Genomic DNA, 20711 nt, shown 5'->3' with positions numbered 1-20711 from the left:
AACAACTTCAGAGAGTTTGGTTCAGCTACTCTGGGCCCTTCGTTCTCCTGAGCCTGGTCCTCAGTACGAGCGGTACGTGGGCGTCCTCTTCTTGACATCTAATTATGCAAAGAAAAGAAAGACTTGATATTTTCTTTATCCTTTCTAATCAAACTTAGGTATATAGATAAGAGAGAAATAAACCTCTATCTTACTAAAGAGCATATAAGCAAATACTCTATACTGCAAATAATAAAGAAAGCATAAAAGGAAAACTTAAATACTTTCTTACTTGAAGACGGCAAGGATGATGCTGATGTGTGTGTGATACTAGAGAATGGGAACTTGCTCTGATACCAACTGTAACAACCACCCTTCTTACTGCTACTACTAACTAAGGGTGACCGTTACTTAACCACTAACTCTACTTAACCGGTGTGATTAAAAATCACATGGAAACCCTACCGAAAAATTTCGGCAGAATCTCCCCTGTACCGGTGACCTTAAACTGATATACAAACACTGTATACATCAGCCACAGGCGGCTGGAACATATATCAGACAACCACGCAGTTTATATATATGAAAAAGAATCAAAATACTGAAAGAAATAACTCTATCAATGCATGATAAAAACACTCCAATGAAAATAGCATATACAAGTTCTAAATTCTTTTAACAATTCGACGGAAGCAGTCTTAATAAATTTTTCTAAGCTAAGTCCCAAGATCTCTCCATAGTCCTGGCATCACACATCGTCACAGCATCTCGTTGTCGCCTTCCTTCTTATCCTTTTCCTTTATCTTTTATCTGCAGTAGGAGGAAGTGCAGTCTATAAGCATAAAGCTTAGTGAGCGCTATCTAACTCACAAAAACTCGATATGCATGAATATAAATAAAAACATGCTAAAACTGAATACTAACATATAAAGCTACTCATGCTCATAAATAGCAAAGGAATCATACTAACTGAAATACTAAACATGTATAGCTAATCATGCTCATAAATAGCAAATAACAGTAAACTAACTCATGCTCTTCTATTAGTAAAGAAACATACTGAAAGGCTAAACATGTAAAGCAAGTCTATACTATCATACTTGCATAAAGAACTTAACTTACTGAATTCTAAACACCTTCTGTATCTTATTTCACTTGCTTAAAGACTTATTCTTTAATACTTATGTGAAACTTATTTTTTAATACTTTTGTATTGATGTGAAACTTATTTTACTTGTTCAAAAGCTTATACTTTTAATACTTCAAAATAATAATCAACTTCTCTTGGGCCCAGGCATAGTACCATTTTATGCGCGTTCCCTAATAGGTTGGGGTAGCGAGCCGCCAATCCTAAAAGAGCATACCTTGGTCTACTAGGGCCAAGACCTCGGAATTGGACACCTGGATTTGTTTAACGACAACCTCGGAAGTCGGGTACTAGCCTCTTCTTAAAAGTAAAATACTTATAATCTTAATTACTTCTTTTTTAAATACCTTGGCATTTTAATAGACATCTTGTGTGCCAAAAATCCCTAAAGTCTTGACTTTGGGATCTACTTAAGGCCTCGGCCTTTTCTTTCTTTTCTTTATCTTTCTTATACTTTTTTTTTATCTTTCTTATACTTTTATTTATCTTTCTTATGCATCTATGAATGAAACTAACTATGTAACACATAATCATGCATAGAATACAAAAGAAATCTGCACATACAATACTTATCAAAAATCTTATTTAGAGGGGATGAGTTCTCATATATACTCTAACAAAACTAAACTAAATGCTTAAAATGATATACTTCAAGGTGTTTAATCTCAAATGCTTAGTCTAAATTAAAGCATCCAAAAGCACTTCACCTTTAGAATACCACTTAACACTACTCAATTAAAACATAACTGCTGAAAACAACATGCTTCATATAAGTTCCTATGCAACATTAAGAGACAAAGGTCCAAAGGAAAAACTACTATAATAAAATGCAGAACTTGGATTGTATACTAATGCTTGCAAGAACTAATCTAGGAACTAGCATATATGGTAGAAAACTAGAATAAAACCCAATGAAAATCCATCTTTATCTGCTACGAATCTGTCCAGGAAACCACATACATTACCAAAACCGAAACCAAATGGAAGTGACAGAAATGCTAATGTTTACATGCTGGAACTTAAGGTTGTTCATACTATGATACGCAAGGAAACTAATACTACATATTTTAATCAAGGCTATTCTTGCTCATCAAGGGAATGGTAACTTCAAATCTGTACACTCGAAAACAGGAATGACACCAAACTGCAGCTAAGGGAAAAATGAAACCTCGTGCTTACTAGAATAACCAACAGAATACGTAAGGGTTAATATAAGTTCACAGCAGTAACTAAGGCTCTAAAAAAAAAACAACATCTAATAAAATTGTTCTTATCAATTTTAAGCTATCAGAGACTTGGTTCGGGTGGTACCAATTGGTAAGTCTCCATGGCAGCAAACTAATAAAGTTAAGTTATAACCACTAATACTCTAAACATTGCTTATCTAATGATTTGCATTCTTAAACTCATCTCTTGCAAACTGCTACACTCCCAATCAGATAAAATGCCGCCACCCACTGCCGTACAGAAGAAAAGACCCGAAATCCAAATCCTGAAGAACCCAATGAACACATAGCAATGTGTGCAATTGCAAATAGTATAGAATTTGCTACTGGAAACCTAAAACCCTAATTGTTCTTCATGCTCATTGCTTAGAACAGTAAATTCTGAACTGCACAGCAACTCACGGCAGCAATATAAATTCCTTGCTCCCTACTTCATGCTTCGGAAAATAAACCACATGCCTAACTATACATCCTGATCAAATCTGAAACAAGCAACTCACGGCAAAAACCCTAAACCGACAATCATCAAAAAAAAAAATTCGAAACAAAAGGAAAAGAACCCGGAACTATCTTACTGCAGGTGAGAAGCAACTCACCCTTGCTCTTTAACTTACAACCGAGAAGATGGCTGCTAGGTTTTGGCTATTTTCAAATCTCGGCGTTCCTTTTTGTGTCCGCGTGCCCCCTTCGACAAGAGAAGCTCGGGTCCAAGAAGATCTCACGGAAGTGTCTTTGTCCGACCACCGGAGGTGAAGCCCGAGCTGCGGCTACGTTTTCGCCCGAGAGGAAGTCGACGCAGCGAGAGAGGAAGGAATCGCGAGATTAGGTCACGGGAATAATTCTCTTCTCCTCTTAACATATCCCTTTTATAACCTAGGTCTAATTTTATTCTTTACTATAACTTAAATATTTTTCTCTCCCTCTTAGGTTAACACAGCCCGCGAGCGCAGCCGGTCAAGCGGATTTTGCTCGAAGCCACAGATCACAGGTTCGATCCTCGCTGCACCCCTTTTTCCTCTTATTCTCTATTACTAACTTCTACCTTATATACATTTTATTCCATATATAATTAACAAAACGTTTGCAGACTAGTTGGCTGATTGGGTTCTGCTGAGGTTCGGCTCGAGTCGAGGTCGTGGGTTCAAAACCTGGCTTCAACATATTCCTTTTCTCTCTTTTTTTTTTTAAAACTTCTTCCTCTTGGTAAAAATATCAAACGAACTCTAAAAATTACATAAAAATACTCTAAAAATTTCTAAAAATCTCTAGAATATTTTAAAAATATTTTCAAATATTTTTATGGACTCTTAGAACTCTAAATCATGAAATTTGGGGTGTTATAGGTAAGCATTCGCTCTATAGTTGCCTCCCAATGAGTAGCTAGTTGGCCTCGTAGTAGAACAACAAGAGTAGGGGCAGTAGGCTAGCGATGTAATCCCTACTGTGAAGGTAGAGTAGCACAGAAACAGGGATAACGAGATCGGGATGAGTCAGGAGTGGTCCCGCTAGGGCCATGTTGAGGGGATGTAGGCCCAGATTAAGTAGAGGGGCCAGGATGAGACGAGATAGGACCAGGATGAGTGGAAGGGCTAGGATGAGAGGAAGTAGGTGGTCGAGGGGGAGAAGGCCTGACTGGGGCGGTCAATGTAGATTGCCTCTTCGGATCAGTATCCTCTTTAACGGTCGGGGCCTTCCCTCGATCAGCTCCTGTTCGGACTTCTAGAGAAATAATTGGGAGTTGTGGATCAGGAACGGAAGCCAGAGCTGGCTGGGATGATGAAGTCATAGCATGGGCCTCTGATACTGGGACGGTCTAATGGATCTGCGCCTTGGTCTACACGAAAGTGGCTGTTCGTCTGAGTTAGGATCCTCCTCCCGAATCCTGGGGTGACAAGTGGAAAGAATAGGAGGAGCCCGCCCAGCAGGCTCTGAAGTAGAGCGTGCAGGAGGCGGCGCCTACTTAGGATTATACGCCCTAATGGAGCATACAGGAGGCGCCCGATAAATAGTAGTGGTAGTCACCCTAGGAGCGATGGAAGTAGAATGCGGAAGACTCCTCCTACTCAAGATTATATGCCCTCGGCGATTTATTTCTAGAGCACTTAGGGGGAGGGCCTGGTCAGTGTCGATTGAGAAAGAATGCGACAATCGAAGGTTAGCACGATAAGCAAGAGCAAGTTAGGATGAGGGTAATACTCACTAATGGAGTGCGACAATTCCGAAGGAATGAAACTCAGCCTAAATAAATATAGCATGTCTTCAGTTAGCAAGACGCTCAGATCGAAGCATCATCCCTCCAGCTACGAAAACACCTCCATAAAAATAAGATCCGAGCGATAGTCTCCTAGAGGAGGCATCGAAGGGATAGAGAAATGCCATTCAGTGGGCCATTCCATAGCAGAAAGGAAGTGAAGAAAGAAGTATTTAATCTTTCAACTCGTTCCCAAAGGAGGTAAGGGTGTAAAAAAATTGGTTTGGGTACAAGCCTGGAAGTGGAAAATGCCTTCATTGTGGGGGTTGAAGAAACAGTGAAATAGGAGAGGATTCGAATGAATATCGCATAGATCACAGATGAGAACAAACTCGCACAAGATCCGAATGGAGTTGAGGGTGAGTTGACAAAGCATAATACGAAAGTAGCGACTCACATTGGTAAAGAAGGGGTGGATAAGAAAATGAAGGCCAGCCATAACTTGTTCTTTAAAAAAGGTCACATAGCCCTGAGGTGGTCAGAAGAGTTGATGGACCTCAGAGGATATGATGATATGCATGGTGGTAGATGCTTTATACACGAAGCGAAGATCGTCCAGATCTACACCGCTAAAAATGGAGACTCCAGGAGCATACTTAGATGAGGGAGAATCCATAGAAAGGCCAAGCCCATGAACAAAAAACCGAAGGGTAAAGGCACAAACAGAAGAAGAGAAGAGAAGGGGACTTCAGCTATTAGCGAGAAGTTCGAATGAGAGAAGCGTATTATTTATAATAGGTAGGTGGGGGGAATGCTTGGGAGAATGCCTTGACATTAGCGCCAATCAGGTGATCCACAGATGAGGTGGCGGACATCAGTCATAGGTGTGGAAGGAATGTTGGCCGTCGGATCATCTAGGAAGTTGGTGCGTAAGTGGTCTTGTCAGAAAAGGACGCGTGATAAAATTGGAGTGGAAATCTATTTGACATTGAAAATAGGCGAAGCTACAACAAGCCTCTCCCGGGCTAGGGAGAGGGCTTGGGAATCACTGGGGCTTACTACCGATCGAGTAGTTATACTAAGTAACCAGGTCGGGGAGATGGAGCGGTCAGTAAGGATTAAAGTGCACGAGCAGGAGGAATGATCCTTACCGAGGCTTGCCCAGGTGATAGACTGACCCGACATCCCTGAGGGAGTCAAACACTTGACAAGTTACCTACTCCTATAAACCAAAGTGACTTAAGGCCTTGGACGGATTCCCTTAGACACTTTAACACCACATTTCACGTTGATCGGTGACCCACTCATGTAACTCGTCCACAACTTCTTGAAGAAATTTTAGGATTAAGGTCGCAGCAAAACTTAAAGCTTTATATCCTTCAAAATCAAAATAAAGATAGGGATAATGGAACACAAACTATTCAAAGGAAGGGAAGACTTTATCAGGAAGCTCATTCAGGAGACGAGTCTGGTCCAGGAAGTTCTTAGGGGGAATTGACCGGAGCAAGCCTTTCTCCTGCAGCTGCAGCAAGGCCCCTACACCACCATAGCAAAGCATTTGGTCGATAAGGTTGCCTATCTTCGACCCAAACTCTTTGGAGGCTAGGTAGGAGGTTTTCTAAGATGTTAGGCGAGAGCTCTCGCCTTCCTGATAATCCTTCAGCTCTTTCCCAACTTTGTGTGCTTTAGCCCGTGCCTTAGTTAACTCTTGGCATGTGGCCGTGATCTCTATCTTAGCCGCTAAAAGTTCGTCTTGCACAAACTTGAGAACAACTTGAATCGACTCCCACTACTTCTCCCGATCAACGACAGACAGATCTGTCATTTTAGTCGCCAGGTCTCCCTCCAGAGAGTTATGAGCCTCTTGGAGCTCTCGTAGAAGCGAAGAGAGGGTGATTATCTCTGTTTCCCTCTCCTCTAAATCAGCTAGGATATGGGCACGCCTCAAGCCCTTAGACTTAAGTTTGGACTCGCTAGTCCTCAGGGCGGTCTGCAGGGACTATACTTTCTCTGACTCTACATGAGCCATGCTCTTAGCAGTTCAGGTCTGCTCCTCCACCGTCTGCAGATGGGACTAGATCAGGCTGTCAGTGATTGACAGGTCAAAAATGCGGCTGGCGATCGTAGGAGATGCCATATCTTGAATATGAGCTCTCAAGGACTCATTCTCCCGATGCAGATTGACCACGTACTTGAGATGCTCAGCCCCATGACACAGGTTAGTCGAGAGCAGGGGAGGATTAGTAGTATTTCAAGGATATGAAAAAGAAATAGATAAAACTCATCGACACCAATCGTTGAGAGAATAGGTCGGCCAAGTCCAGTTGCGGGTATTCCAAAACCTGGTCGACAATGCTTTTCCATGAATCAGCCAAAGTCCTTTGGAGTTGTACCTGCCCATAGTTGGGAGATGTGCTGGCGGAAGGAATTGAGCCTAACACTTGTAGGGATGACAGTTGGAAGGAAGAAGTGAAGACATACCGACCCTTGAGGCGCTCTTTAGGACGAGAAGAAGGAGCAGGAGTCAAAGTGGGCAGCTGGCTGGAAGATGGCAGAGCGGAAGGCGTAGAAGCCCGAGGTTGGTCTTCCACTTGGAAGATGCTCTCCTCCGGGACGGAGACTTGAATAGGAGAAGAGGTCACAACCTCTGTTGTAAAGGGAGTGTTTGCCCAGGAAGGGGTTTTGAATTTGGAGGATGCCCGGGACGCAAGCAGCCTCTGAGGTGAAGACTGGCTGATGGGGTAATGCGTCCCCTTTTGTGCCGAAGGCGTAAATGCTGCTTGGGAGCTGGAGAGGGAGCCCTCATGCTAGCAGCTGCCTCGGTGGGGAGGGATTCAGTTCCAAGAACCTCAAGGTCCCTAGACTGTTGATAAGAAGCCTCTACTGAGGCGCTGGCCTGAGGAACCTCCTGGCCTGCCATGATCTCTCAGCCTCGCTTCTGCAGGATGGCGCTGGGCATCGCGGAAGAATTAAGAGCGAAGGATCGAAACATGACGACTTCTGCAGGCAAAAAAGAATACCTTAGTTAGCGGAGATGTACAAGGAGAGTCAAGTAATCTTACCAAAAGGTGTGCTCAAAGGTGTATGGATGGGGCTTAGCTCAAAAGTATACAATACGCTCTCCCATATTAAAGAAGGGACTGCAGTTGCACTCCTTCCAATTTTTCAGAGGCGGTCACGCAAGCAGGTTGGTGTTGATGATCTTGCAACTCAAAGGGAGAAGGAAGATGAAGGCGCCATTCAACAGGCCAGGTCACAGCTTCAGGCAATTGGACATAGAAAAATTGAGACTTCCAGCCTTTATTTGAAGAAGACATGCCTTCAAAAAATCTATACTAGTCTTGGATTATACCATGAAGACGCTCGGTTCTGAATGCTTAAGAGAATATAAATGGTGAAAGAGTTGAGGAGTCAAAGGGATCTCATATAGACGACACAAGATTACCATTCTACACATAGCGCGAAAGACATTAAGAGCAAATTGGGACAAAGGAATACCAAAATACTGACTGAGGGAGGAGAAGAACGGAGGAATAGGAAATCAAAGACCACCAAGAAGCTGGTCTTTGAAAAAGGTCACAAATCCATTAGGAGGAGGATACGGATAGTCATCGGGTTCGGGGAGGCATAGCTGATATGCTTCGGAAAGCTATAAGCTGGATCGTATAGCCTTGAGGTTGCTCTTGTCCAAATATGAGTGAAAGTATGTGTACCAGGGCACCACTGTCTCTCTGACCATTATCAAATCAACAAATGAAGGTACAAAGGATGAAGAAGGAGAAGTACTTACGCGAAAGGAAAGATGAGCAAGCAGAAATAAGCAAAGGAAGGAAGGTCGGAGGAAGACAAAGCGTCGATGAGCCATGGTTAGAGGTCTTTAGGGTTTTTAAACTAAAACCCTTAAGGAGTATCAGGATTCGAAATGGACAATAGAAATGGCGGAGCACACGATGACCATCAGATTAAGAGACAGAGGCGCCCTGGGGTCGCGTGCAGAAAGTGTGTGTCAGACATCATAGCAAGGAAAGTTCAAGGGGCACGTGTCAGCTCTCTATGAAAGGACATTTATGATGGAAAAGACAGGGAAATCATGGAGGTGATATGTAAATAGTGGCACCCTACCTCACGAAGGCCATGCCTCAAGGACCGAAAATTCCATGCGGTTGCCTCGGGAAATGAAGCAAGAGACGACGGGAAGCGTTGATCAAAATTTAAGGCCTCTACCCATCCTCGGAATTAGAGTAAGATTCAAAGTTTACTAACACCTTATATAATGCACTTTGTGATTGCAGGTGCATTAGGCTAAGTCCACGAGCACAACTCCTTCAAGCCACATTCCTGGTCGGGCTGCCAGGTTAATTCACAGTATGGCTACCAAACGACCTCTCGCCAGACTTTCGCCCCAACACTAGTTATAAGTGAGCATGCTCTCACGACCAATGACCTCTCAATCGAGCTCCAGACTCTCGCCCTAGTGCGAGTTATAAGTGAGCATGCTCTCACGCCCAGCGACCTCTCGGTTGGGCTCCAGACTCTCACCCTAGTACGAGTTATAAGTGAGCATGCTCTCACGACCAACGATCTCTAGGTCGGGCTCTAGACTCTCACCCCAGCGTGAGTTATAAGTGAGCATGCTCTCACAACCAATGACCACTCGGTCGGTCTCCAGACTCTTGCCCCAGCGCGAGTTATAAGTGAGCATGCTCTCACGATCAATGACCTCTCTGTCGGGCTCCAGACTCTCACCCGAGCAAGAGTTATAATTGAGCATGCTCTCACGACCAACGACCTCTCGGCCAGTTCCAGACTCTCGCCTCAGCGCGAGTTATAAGCGAGCATGTTCTCACGACCAACAACCTCTCGGTCGAGCTCCAGACTCTCACCCCAGTGCGAGTTATAAGTGAGCATGCTCTCATGACCAATGACCTCTCGGTCGGGCTCCAGACTTTCGCCCTAGTGCGAGTTATAAGTGAGCATGCTCTCACGACCAACGACCTCTCGGTCGGGCTCTAGACTCTTGCCCCAGTGTGAGTTATAAGTGAGAATGCTCTTATGACCAACGACTTCTCGATCGGGTTCCAAACTCTCGCCCCAGCACGAGTTATAAGTAAGCATGCTCTTATGACCAACGACCTCTTGGTTGGGCTTCAGACTCTCGCCCCATCACGAGTTATAAGTGAGCATGCTCTCACGACCCAACAACATCTCGGTCGAGCTCCAAACTCTCTACCCAGCGCGAGTTATAAGTGAGCATGCTCTCACGACCAACGACCTCTCGGTCGGGCTCCAAACTCTCGCCCCAGCACGAGTTATAACGGCCTCTCGATCGGGCTCCAGACTCTCACCCCAACGTAAGTTACAAGTGAGCATGCACTCACGACCAACAACCTCTTGGTCGAGCTCCAAACTCTTGCCCCAGCGCGAGTTATAAGTGAGCATTCTCTCACGACCAACGATCTCTTGATCGGGCTTCAAACTCTCGTCCCATCGTGAGTTATAAGTGAGCATGCTCTCACGACCCAACAATCTCTCGATCATGATTCCGGGCTCTCACCCCAGTGCAAATTATAAGCGAGCATATTCTCACACTTAACGACTCATGGGTCAGCTTTCTACACTCTCACCCCCGAGCGGGTTATCAGCAAATAGAGCCTTCACTAAGTACCCCTTAGGGTTTGCATAAAGTAAGAAAGTGTCAGGAGGGAAAGGAAGAAAGAAACATGAATAAAGACCGAAACCCAATCAGATTTGTATTTATTTAATAAAATACAGGGGCATCCCTCAAAAGCTCATTTTTGCATCTGTAAAGGCATATAGGACATCTAAGCGATTAGAGTTCTCTTCCAGTATTAGAAGCTAGCCGTCACTTCGAGTAAAAGTGTTCCGCTTAACCTGCTTGCTCCAGATGGATTTGAGCCTGTATCAACTCAGCCTTAGTTGACTGAATAATGTGACGTTGTTGAGTAATGATTTCATCTTTGATCCGACTTTCTTCTTAAAGAAGGGATATGGAAGATGCGTGTTTCTCTTTCAAATAGATCAGGAATTAGGCTTGGCTCTCCAAGTCTGAATATGTTTTCTGTTTCAGTGCTACTTCAGCCCGGGCTCGTGATTTAGCAATTAGCCAAAGTTTTTCCATTTCCCTACAAAGGGCTCTATGGCTGGGGATTAGCCTCCTTTTAAAGAAGAGGGGAAAGAGAAGACAACTTATGCAGAAGTTAAAGTGACCCTTTCTCCTAGGTTGATTGAGCAATTAAACAGGTTACACAACTAAGGATCTGGGAAAAGGAGCAGTATTTAGAGTCATAATGGCGAAGTAAATGAAACCAGGGTCTAGGTCTAGTCAGTCGGACCTGAGCCTCCTTCGACTAGACTTGAATGGGAGGCTTGTGATACGTTGCATAATGGGAGGACCCGATAAGGCCAGACAGTCAGAAGCCAAGGGGATGTGACAGTGAGAAGTCAAGGAGATGTGACAGTCAAAAGTCAAGGGTACGTGACAGTCAGAAGTCAAGGGGACATGACAGTCATAAGTCAGGGGAACATGACAGTCAGTAGTTGGGGAAAGAAGAAGTGGGGCCGCCTGATGTCATCAGTCGCAGGATTCCCAGTCGGGTGCTTACAAATCAGGATCCCAGATCTGAGACATGATGTACAACCTGAGTAATGTCTGACTTGCTCCAACCAGTCAGGTTTTCTCAGTTCGGTCTACATATTTAGTCCTGGTGCTCTTAGTAGGCCAACTCCCGGTCGGATCTTTAGCAATCTAAACAGGAAGATGAGGCTTTCACCACAGCTCATCTTTCTCATCAAGACTTGAGTCAGGTGTTATACCTGAAAGATCATCCCAAGCTGCCCCTAGTCAAACCTGGGTGGGATCGAAGGCACTTGGCAACAATAAAGTTAGGGAATCGTAACCGTCTGTCAGAGAATAACCGCTGTATGTCAGGGAATATTCCAATGGCCTGCGATCATCTGTGACTGGAACCTTCTTCCAGTCCATGGGAGGGTGCCACGCATCCTCCATCACTCAATAGGTCCTGACACCCGACATTCTCTGACATCAGCCAGGCGCCAGAGGTACGCACGGTCATATAAAAAGGGAGGTTCTCTCCTTGAGCTGGTACCCGCACACTTTTGGCACTTGTCCTCTACAGTTCTTTTTCCTTCGTACACCTTTCTTCTAGGGAAAAAGTACTTGACTTGAGCGTCGGGGGGTCTGCTCCAGGGACTTTTCCATGGTTTTTGTCTTCTAACATTTCGTGTGTTTATTTGAGTGCGCGTAGAGCATAAGGACCGCCGACTTAGTTACCGCCGTTAGTCATCGCCACGTGGAGGTCCATTCTCTTGGGCACATACGATAAGGGTGTCCTAGTCGCCTCTCCGTCAACACCAGTAATAGCTCATCCGACATTCGTCTGACTCAGATTTCAGACAGGATCAAGTATCAAATAAAAACATATTTATTCCATAAAAGCTCACAAAAATTATAAAAATTATTCACATGCACTCAACACACCATTAGACTTGTTCATTTTTGCTTTGCAGTTTAATTTCCAATGCAACAAAGCTCTATTTTAGTGCTTTCAAATCTTGTGGGCCAATTGACTCCTTTTCACCCTATTAATTTGTTGTCTCCTAAATATGCCATTTGTATAATCTAAAATCAATACATTGATGAGCATTTCACAAACAATTCATCGCCTTATAAAAGAATACACCGACAAATATCTATTATTATCGAACACCGCACACACATATTGCCCTAAAAGTCAATTATTGAATCAACTGAAAAAGACCTTACAAATAGAGCCATTTCGCGACCAGATAGCAAAGCCAAGTATTAGTTTGCTATGCAACATTTCCTCTCCCTTTTCATGCTCACATTTATGGTCGTGCCCCATCTTGATACTTGTGCAAAATACAACCTTAATAGGCAATTGATTCATTCAGACTCATCAAAACACTTCTTTAAATGCAAGATATTCAAATGGAAAATGTTTTAGCATTTATGTACCTTAATTGTGTAGAGAGAAAGAAAGAGAGAGAGAGAGAACATGCTAATGATTCATAGAGAGTGACACCAAATAATGGAGGATCAATCATCATGAATAGTTTAGGGTTTTTCACTTTAGGGTTGTCTCTCTCATTTAAATTCAGTTCACCTAAAGTGATTGTGACATTTGAAAGGATTCAATGAAGTGGGGAATAACCTTATGAACTGGTTAGATCATAAGCCAAAGAGGATAGTAGGCCCTAGGCTATATGTATTAGTGATCAATTTGAAATAAATTTCCTAACAAAAATTGAGTAACAGACTTCTACACACAAAATATATATCCTTTAAAACATCGATTAGATCACTTCATTGAACTTAACAATTTCATGTGTTATGATCTTAACATTTAAGTCTACTAAATGGATAAATAAATTCTTACACAAGTGCCTCCGACAGAGTCATATTTTCGGAACCGGTTTGATCTTCATCTCATGAACCCTCAACCTTAGCAATGAATTGAGCCTGATACGTGATCATCATGAGCAATGATACTGCTACTTATTGCAGCTCTCAAAGACTAATTGGTGGTGGTCAATCAAATGGCAGACAGTAGGAATTAGTCACTTTGGTAGCCAGCTTTAGATGGCACTGATTGATTGAAGGAATCGGTGGCGGTAGGGTCGGCTTCCTCATCTCAAATGGCGGTGAAATGTTTGGCGAAGATCAGAGATTTGCGGTTGGACAAAGACAACTCCACTCGCAAGATTTGAAGGAAACTCGCGCTCACTTTGCGCCAACATTGGATTCTTGTGCCTTCCCTTTTACATGAGAGTGAGTGAAAGATTGAGTTAGAGCTTGTAAAACCCTTGTGAATAGTATTGAAGATCTAAGAACTTTTTTTATAAAGAAATGAAAAGAATAAATAATAAGTAAATAAATAAATTTGAAAAATTCAAGATTCTTGCTTTATTACTTTTGTCTCGACAAAGTTTAGATTTTGCACATATCTTTTGTTTAAAGTAGTGTGTAAGTGGAAACATGACGCAATGAAAATTATGTTTTTAGGGGGGTCAAAAGTCAAATTGTCCTATACGTGTCTCAACTCCAAGGTTTGTGATATTGGAAAACAAATAAATAAATAAATAAATAATTTTTTTTTAAAAAAAATTGGATGTTAAATTGCATAAAAATTCATGTTGTTTAGCTTGATAAAGCACTTTAGTCGATCTTGATATACAAAGTGTTAGGACAAGGATGGAAATTACAATTTTAATATAATTTTTAAGGATGAAATTGTAGATTTTATAACTTAGATTGATATAATGTAAATCAAATGAAATTTTTGCATTTGTAATTCAAATTTTATCTTTCGCTATCTATCCACTCAAAGAGGATCCAAAAACATAAAGATGAGTGTTTGTTTGTGAATTTAGATTAGTTTAAAAGTCCAAATAACAATTTTGAACATAATCATCTTTGAATCAATATATCAATTTTCTAAAAAAAAAATACTATTTGACTAGATTTGTTTACATCATTTCTCTTGAAATAAATTTTGCAAGGGTAATGTAGAAAAATAAGAAAATTTTTTAGTAAATAACATAAATTAGGACTTAAATATTTTTTTTTAATAAAGTTTAATATATGTGTGTTCATGTTCACTCATCCTTAGTCCATTAAGCTTTCGTTATAACAAAAAAAAAAAAAAATGAGGTCTTCGATTGGTGTGGTGGTTGAGGCACGTTGTGTTATCATATCAGATCTTGGGATCGAAACTCTATGCATCCAAACATGCCTTCCCCCATACCTTGGCCATCATGTGTGATTTATCTTTTCCGTGTTTGCTTAGAAAACGGATAATCACCTTTTACTACATTATGCCTTCATTATAGATTCATCATCTTTTTCTTTATTAATTTTTCCACTAGACTCATCATTAAGAAAGTTGTTGTCATTATCATCAGGTTGGTTGATAAGATGAGAATAACTAAATAATAAGAAACGTTAATCCTTTACCAAACACTTTTTCATCGAACCACTCTACAACCTAATCAAAGGATTTATCTAATCCATTTGTTATATTCATATAGGCCCATCCTCTTGAAGAACTTTATTAGAAGTGTCACCGACATCATATTTAGGCTTGACGACATTTTCATCGACATGATTTTTTTACTTTGGTTTTACAAACATTCCATGAACTAGTTTAATGTATTTGTCGTAATGAAGTTTGTGGAATAATGTCCTTATTGTGACTATGATCGGAAGTATGAATGATTCATATTTATGAAATCAACTTTGAATTAATATTAACATCTATAAGTCCATATTTATTATTGATACAAACACCGAAATTATGAGTATTATCCTGCATGCCAACGGCATTTCAATATGATTTTACAACACTACAAAAATATTCTAACTCATCTACTTCTTCGATGTAGTCATGAAAATTATATAGGTTGATATGGATCAAGTTTGGTCTTTTTTTTATTAATTTTGTAGAGTTAGGGTTTAGGAATATTTTCATCTTTTGTAGGAATTAGGGTTTGAATCTATTTAAACATTTGTTTAGTTACTTTTGAGATAGTTTATGATCAATAATAATTTGCGGTGGCATCGTTTCTTCCCAAACATTGAGTTTGGTTGTTTATCTCTTAATATTCTATTGAATCAATAGAGTTAGAAGATTACGTCCGGTATTTCGCTGTATCAGTTGGTATTAGAGTCGAATTGATCTTGTGGAATCATACCATTGAGAAGACAGTAATATGATACGTCAATAACACTTTTAATCATGATATGGAGCAGTGGTTTTGAGAGATGATTAACGGACAGTTTGACCTGGTAATGTATTAGTTAACAGAGAGGATGACAGCGATGTTGGGAAACCTAAATAGAGGGAATCTGGTCCAACATCATCATCGGGCAAACTTGGATGTGGAGGCAGGTGACGGTAAGAAGGAGGACGCTTATGAAGAGGAGGTTCCTCGCAGGTGACGTAGAGTAGCAGTAGAGGAGGATCACAATGTCAGGATACTCCGGTGAAGATAAAGTGGGGGGGGGGGGCGGGGTGATTAGCTCCAATCGCTTCTTCAATGATGAGTGCAGCGAAAAACACTCGAATCAATGCTAACACCTAGATTTACTTAGTATTCACCTCAACGAGGTGATTAATCCAAGGATCCACACAGATTACACTCACTACTATGAAAATACTCTTTCTCGAAAACACTCCGGAGGTGAAAAAAATCTTATACAAGCTCTCAACAAGAAAATACAACAAGGAAATGAATGAACAGTATAATGAATATCTTGTTTTATCTCTTATAGCTTATAGATGCCTCTTGTAAACCCAAAAATACATTAGCACTTTGGCTTGAATCTTCCAAAAACAAGCGATGAAGAGTGGAGAAGAAAAGTTGTGTTTGAATCTAGCAAAACACTTTTATATGTCACGATCTAGGGTTCCCAATCGATTGACCTTACCTCAATTGATTGCCACGTTAGATCCGAGTGATCCTAGCCGTCTAAACCTTGCGACGACTCTTTTTTGTGTTCCCCAATCGATTACCTGATCGATTAAGCACTTCTTGCTTGATTACCCAATCGATCAAGAATGCCTCTGTGCTCTCGTGAAAACTCCTCTCAATCGATTGCCCATTCGATTACTTGGCTTCAATCGATCACCTGATCAATTCAGAAGCCTACTGTTCACTTTGTGAACTTCTCCTAATAAATTGAGCACTTTCCCAATTGATTTAGCACAGAAAATATTGTGCTTCACAAAATTCCCCTTCAATCGATTACCTATCGATTGACTTCAGGGTGAATCGATCACCTGATCGATTCACCACACGCATCTTGCATAGAGATGTGCTCAATCGATCAGCTGATCGATTGATGTAACTCTCAATCGATCACTTGATCAATTGCCTAACCTAACTTGTTTAACCCAAGTCTAAGGTTCTTTTTCCTAATCTCCGGTCAACCGTGATCTGTTGGGACTTCTCCACCAAGTGTTTGGTCAACTTCTTTTCGTTGGACTTCTTATCACCAAGTGCCATCTTTCTTGACACACTTAGATTTTCCTCTTACCTAATTATAGTTAGGACTTAACATTGCCAACATGCGGTCCCCCATAACACACTTGGACTTTCCTTTACCTAATTGCAGTTAGGGTTTTTCTTTGCCAACGTACGATCCTCCTTGATCCACTTGAACTTGCTTGCCTAACCACAGTTAGGATTTTTTTTGTCAACGTGTAGTTCTCCTTGACCCACTTGGACTTTCCTTTGCCTAACTGCAGTTAGGACTTTCCTTGCCAACGTGCGGACCTTCTTGACTCACTTGGACTTTCCTTACCAACGTGTGATCCTCCTTGACCCACTTTGACTTTCTTTTGCCAACTTGCGGTCCTCCTTGATCCACTTAGAATTTCCTTTATCTAGCCACAGTTAGGACTTTCCTTTGCCAACGTGCTGTCCTCCCTAATCCACTTGGACTTTGCCTTTGCCTTTGCCTTTGCCTAACCCTCAAGTTAGTACTTTCCTTGTCTAACCTCTGAGTTAGGACTTTACCATTGCCTAATCCCTAGTTAGGACTTTACCAGTTAAGTACCAGTCTTCTATTACCTACTTGACTTTTTCTCATATGTCCCACAATATATTCTCCAAATATGTTGTCCATAACATATTGTTCAAATATCAAAACTCAATCTCGACTTACTCGAGCTTAGTCAAATTGATCAACCTTGACCCGGGGAATAATTGCACCAACAATTCCTCAACAACCTCCCCCCTTTTGATATTTAACAATATGTTTAAGTTACGCTAACCCATATTAGCCCAACTTCAACTTCATCCCATGCTCTAAGCATGAATATGAGTTTCTAATTTAAACCTTACATTTTCTCCCCCTTTGATACACATCAAAAACTCTTCCCCTTAAGAATCAATTTTGTCAAAGGAAGACAATGAAAGTATCATACCTTTCATTGTACCATATGCTCATGATTGAGCATATAGTGCTCACCCTTGAGCATATATTGTATGCTCACCCTAGAGCACCGATACATCTACAATGAAAATTTCCAATCTTCCATTGTTTCCAATGCTCATCCTTGAGCACTTATAACAATGAGGACTCCCAACCTTCCATTGTTTGCTTGTCTAAAAAAAAATTAAATCATGTCATTTAAGGAGAAACTCCCCCTCAAAACATATCCCAAAGTTCTATCATTACACCAACAATGACTTAGAGTTTCTAAACCTATAAGAAACCTAAAATTTAAAGTTTTGAGGTTTAAAATTCTACTTTGAAACTAAATCTTCTCCTAAACTCTAATTTAGTCTTCTTTAACCATTTCGTTCTTGTTTTCATCAAGAAAACTTATTTTAAATGCTTATAAATGTATTTCAGAGGGTTAGGGATGGTTAACTAGACTAAACGTTGCTTAATGGACTAAAATCAAACCATTTAAATCAAAATCAACCTTCCTAATTGATTGGTTTCAGGTACCAATTGATTACAATCTCTCTGAATCAATTCAAGTTGAGATTCAATCGATTACAGCCACCTTAATCGATTAGTTGATCGATTCAGGGGTGCTTAATTGATCACTTGATCGATTTTGTGAGCCTCTATGCTCATAAAAATGACCTTTAATCGATTCAAGCCTGGGTGAATCAATTTATTGATCGATTGACATTTCTGAATTTTTCTGATTTCATTTTCAAACCGATATTCAAAAATCTCTAAATAATTCTATAATTTTCCAAATATTATGAAATTTTATGTATACATTATTTATGCTAAAAATAAATACTATTTTCAAAGATTGACATAAAATTAGAAACCATTGAAAAACTTCAATGTTTCACGCTATTCTGTGTCCAACAATCAAATGATGACTCCTATCAAAAGATAGACTTACCTAGATTTTTCAAAGTGATTTTTTTTAATGCTTTTCAATACATAATTTTCAACCATATTCCTTGGACTAAATGCACATGATTTGTACACTAGCTTTCTCAATGATTGGACTTCTCATAATATATTGTTAAGATGAAACTTAAACTCAAAAACAGACACAAGTCAAGCCTATAGTTCTTATTTGATGTACAATAGGTTTTTCCTAAAACTAAGAGATCATGCATATCTAGCTAGTCATTTAAACTTTGATCTTCTAACGTAGGATGTCAATTGATGTCATTATTTTTAATTACAAGGAATTTTAAAATAATGCATGAAAATGATTATGGCATACATCAAATATATATTTTTCAAAAGAAAAACTATCACGAATAATTATATATGTATGACATGACATATGACATTTTTTATAAACATATATGAATGTTAAATATGATGTCATGACATATGATGGACACACAATCATAATAATTTTATCATAAAGGAAATACTTAGATTATCTATCTAAGGGTTCTTAACTAATCGCTAATTTAAAAATAAATCCTAAGTTGCCCTTATCTCCTTAAGAAATTATCCAAATCCCAACTTGACATTTCTTTTACTTCTATCTTAATTGTGCCAATTTAATTAGGTTCAAATCTTTAAATTTTGGCATATTTTACTCTTTCAAAAAGTAAACATCAATCCTTCATTTTCAAGGTGTAGCAATATCTTAAAAATACCCCAAAGTGTTAACTTCACCAAGGTTTGGTTAATTATCCTTCCAATTAGAGTTGACACTCTCTAAACTCATCTAGGGTGTAGAGAACACAGTTTTAGGAATCTAAAATCTATTGGTGCTCCTTGGGTGCTCTAGGTAATCACTAGGGATAACTTCTCTTAATACCTTCCTAGACTTCTTAGAAACCTTGGTCACACTAGACTCCTCACAGCCAACTTTAGAGATAGCTTTTCTTGTGACATTCTTAGTGACTTTCTTAGGCTTCTTAGAAGCCTTAGTCACACTAGTCTTTTCAAGGTTAATTCTAGAGATACCTTTCCTTGTTACCTTGACTTGACTCACAGATCTAGGATTAGTTTCATAGCTATATGGAACTCTATGGTATGAGGGCACATTCTACTTGGCTTTTTGTTGGTATTTCAAATCTCTCTTACCATTGAATGACTCTTGCCTATCAACCCCTAGATTTTGCTTCTTTGACCCTATGACATTATTTGTCATTTTCTCTAGGGTCTTGTCCAATTTATCAAGCCTTAACCTCAATATTTGATTTTCTCTCCTTAAATCCTTAAATTTGAATTTTTCTTAATTTCCTTGAGCATTTTTATTTTTAGGCATATACCTAAAATCCTTACAGTTTTTGCCTAAATTGTTATCTACCTTCCTAGCCTTAGGTGAGGTGGTCTTAGCATAAAATGATTTATAATTGACCCTATGGGTTTCATGCTTTATATTTTCATGATAAATAACATTAAAATGATAAAATTTAGATCTAGCATGCTCTTTATCATGACACAAAGAAATACCATTAACTAATGATACCTTAGTGTTATTCTCGGAAGCTCCCCCTCGACTTGAGCTTTTTTCCTTTCTTCTTAGTCAGATCTCTTCCCCTTGGACATTGGTTTTGGCAATGCCCCGACCCTTTTGATTGCAAGAAAAGCACATAATGTGTATCTTGTCTTTGCGTATCACGGGGCCAACCTCCTTTAGCTTCTCCTTCATCTTGAGAACCATTTGAGCCTCCTTCTTCTCCAATTTAGGATACTTGCACTTGTAGTGCCCTTTTTCTCTACATTTAAAACAAATGATATGATCTTTATTTTTAATGCATGAAATTGATATACTTTCACAATTTGTGCTAGTAGAGTTGATATTTTCTTCTTCCTCATTGACTTCGGATGATGACGATGCTTCTTTTTGTTCTGATGTCAATGGTCTATGCCCCCCTCAATCCTTGAGATGGATGCCTCTTCAAATTCCTCCTTGGATGATAAACATCTCTCAACCTCCAAATCCTCGTGCATATGAAATAATGAGTTTACCTCTTTTCTTTCGTTGTTGAGTTCTGTTGAGGATGGGTCTTCATAAAGCTTTGCCAATTTGCTCCATAGTTTCTTGACATCTTGATATTCCCTAATTTTGTATAAGGTGGTGCTTGACACTAAATTATCCAATAATTTAGTTACCTTCTCGTTGGCTCATATCTCTTGACTTGCTATTCGATCCATCTC

General features: G+C 40.1%; 1 long non-coding RNA gene across 2 annotated transcripts; it reads right to left on the bottom strand.

The window, feature by feature from the left end:
- Positions 1–733: 733 nt before the first annotated feature.
- On the bottom strand, positions 734–13144 carry LOC122028641. Of its 2 annotated transcripts, none has more exons than XR_006124897.1 (3): positions 12982–13144; positions 12348–12471; positions 734–789 (listed from the first exon to the last, which is right to left on the bottom strand). It is a non-coding gene; the product is annotated as an uncharacterized LOC122028641 (long non-coding RNA). The 2 variants fall into 2 exon arrangements; XR_006124898.1 differs by having other exon boundaries at positions 747–789; positions 12343–12471.
- Between the last annotated feature and the right edge of the window lie 7567 nt (positions 13145–20711).

The sequence above is a fragment of the Zingiber officinale genome, chromosome 10B (assembly GCF_018446385.1).
Source record: "Zingiber officinale cultivar Zhangliang chromosome 10B, Zo_v1.1, whole genome shotgun sequence".
Taxonomy (NCBI): Eukaryota; Viridiplantae; Streptophyta; class Magnoliopsida; order Zingiberales; family Zingiberaceae; genus Zingiber; species Zingiber officinale.
Note: the sequence above shows the minus strand (reverse complement) of the source record. Positions and strands in the feature narration are given on the sequence as shown.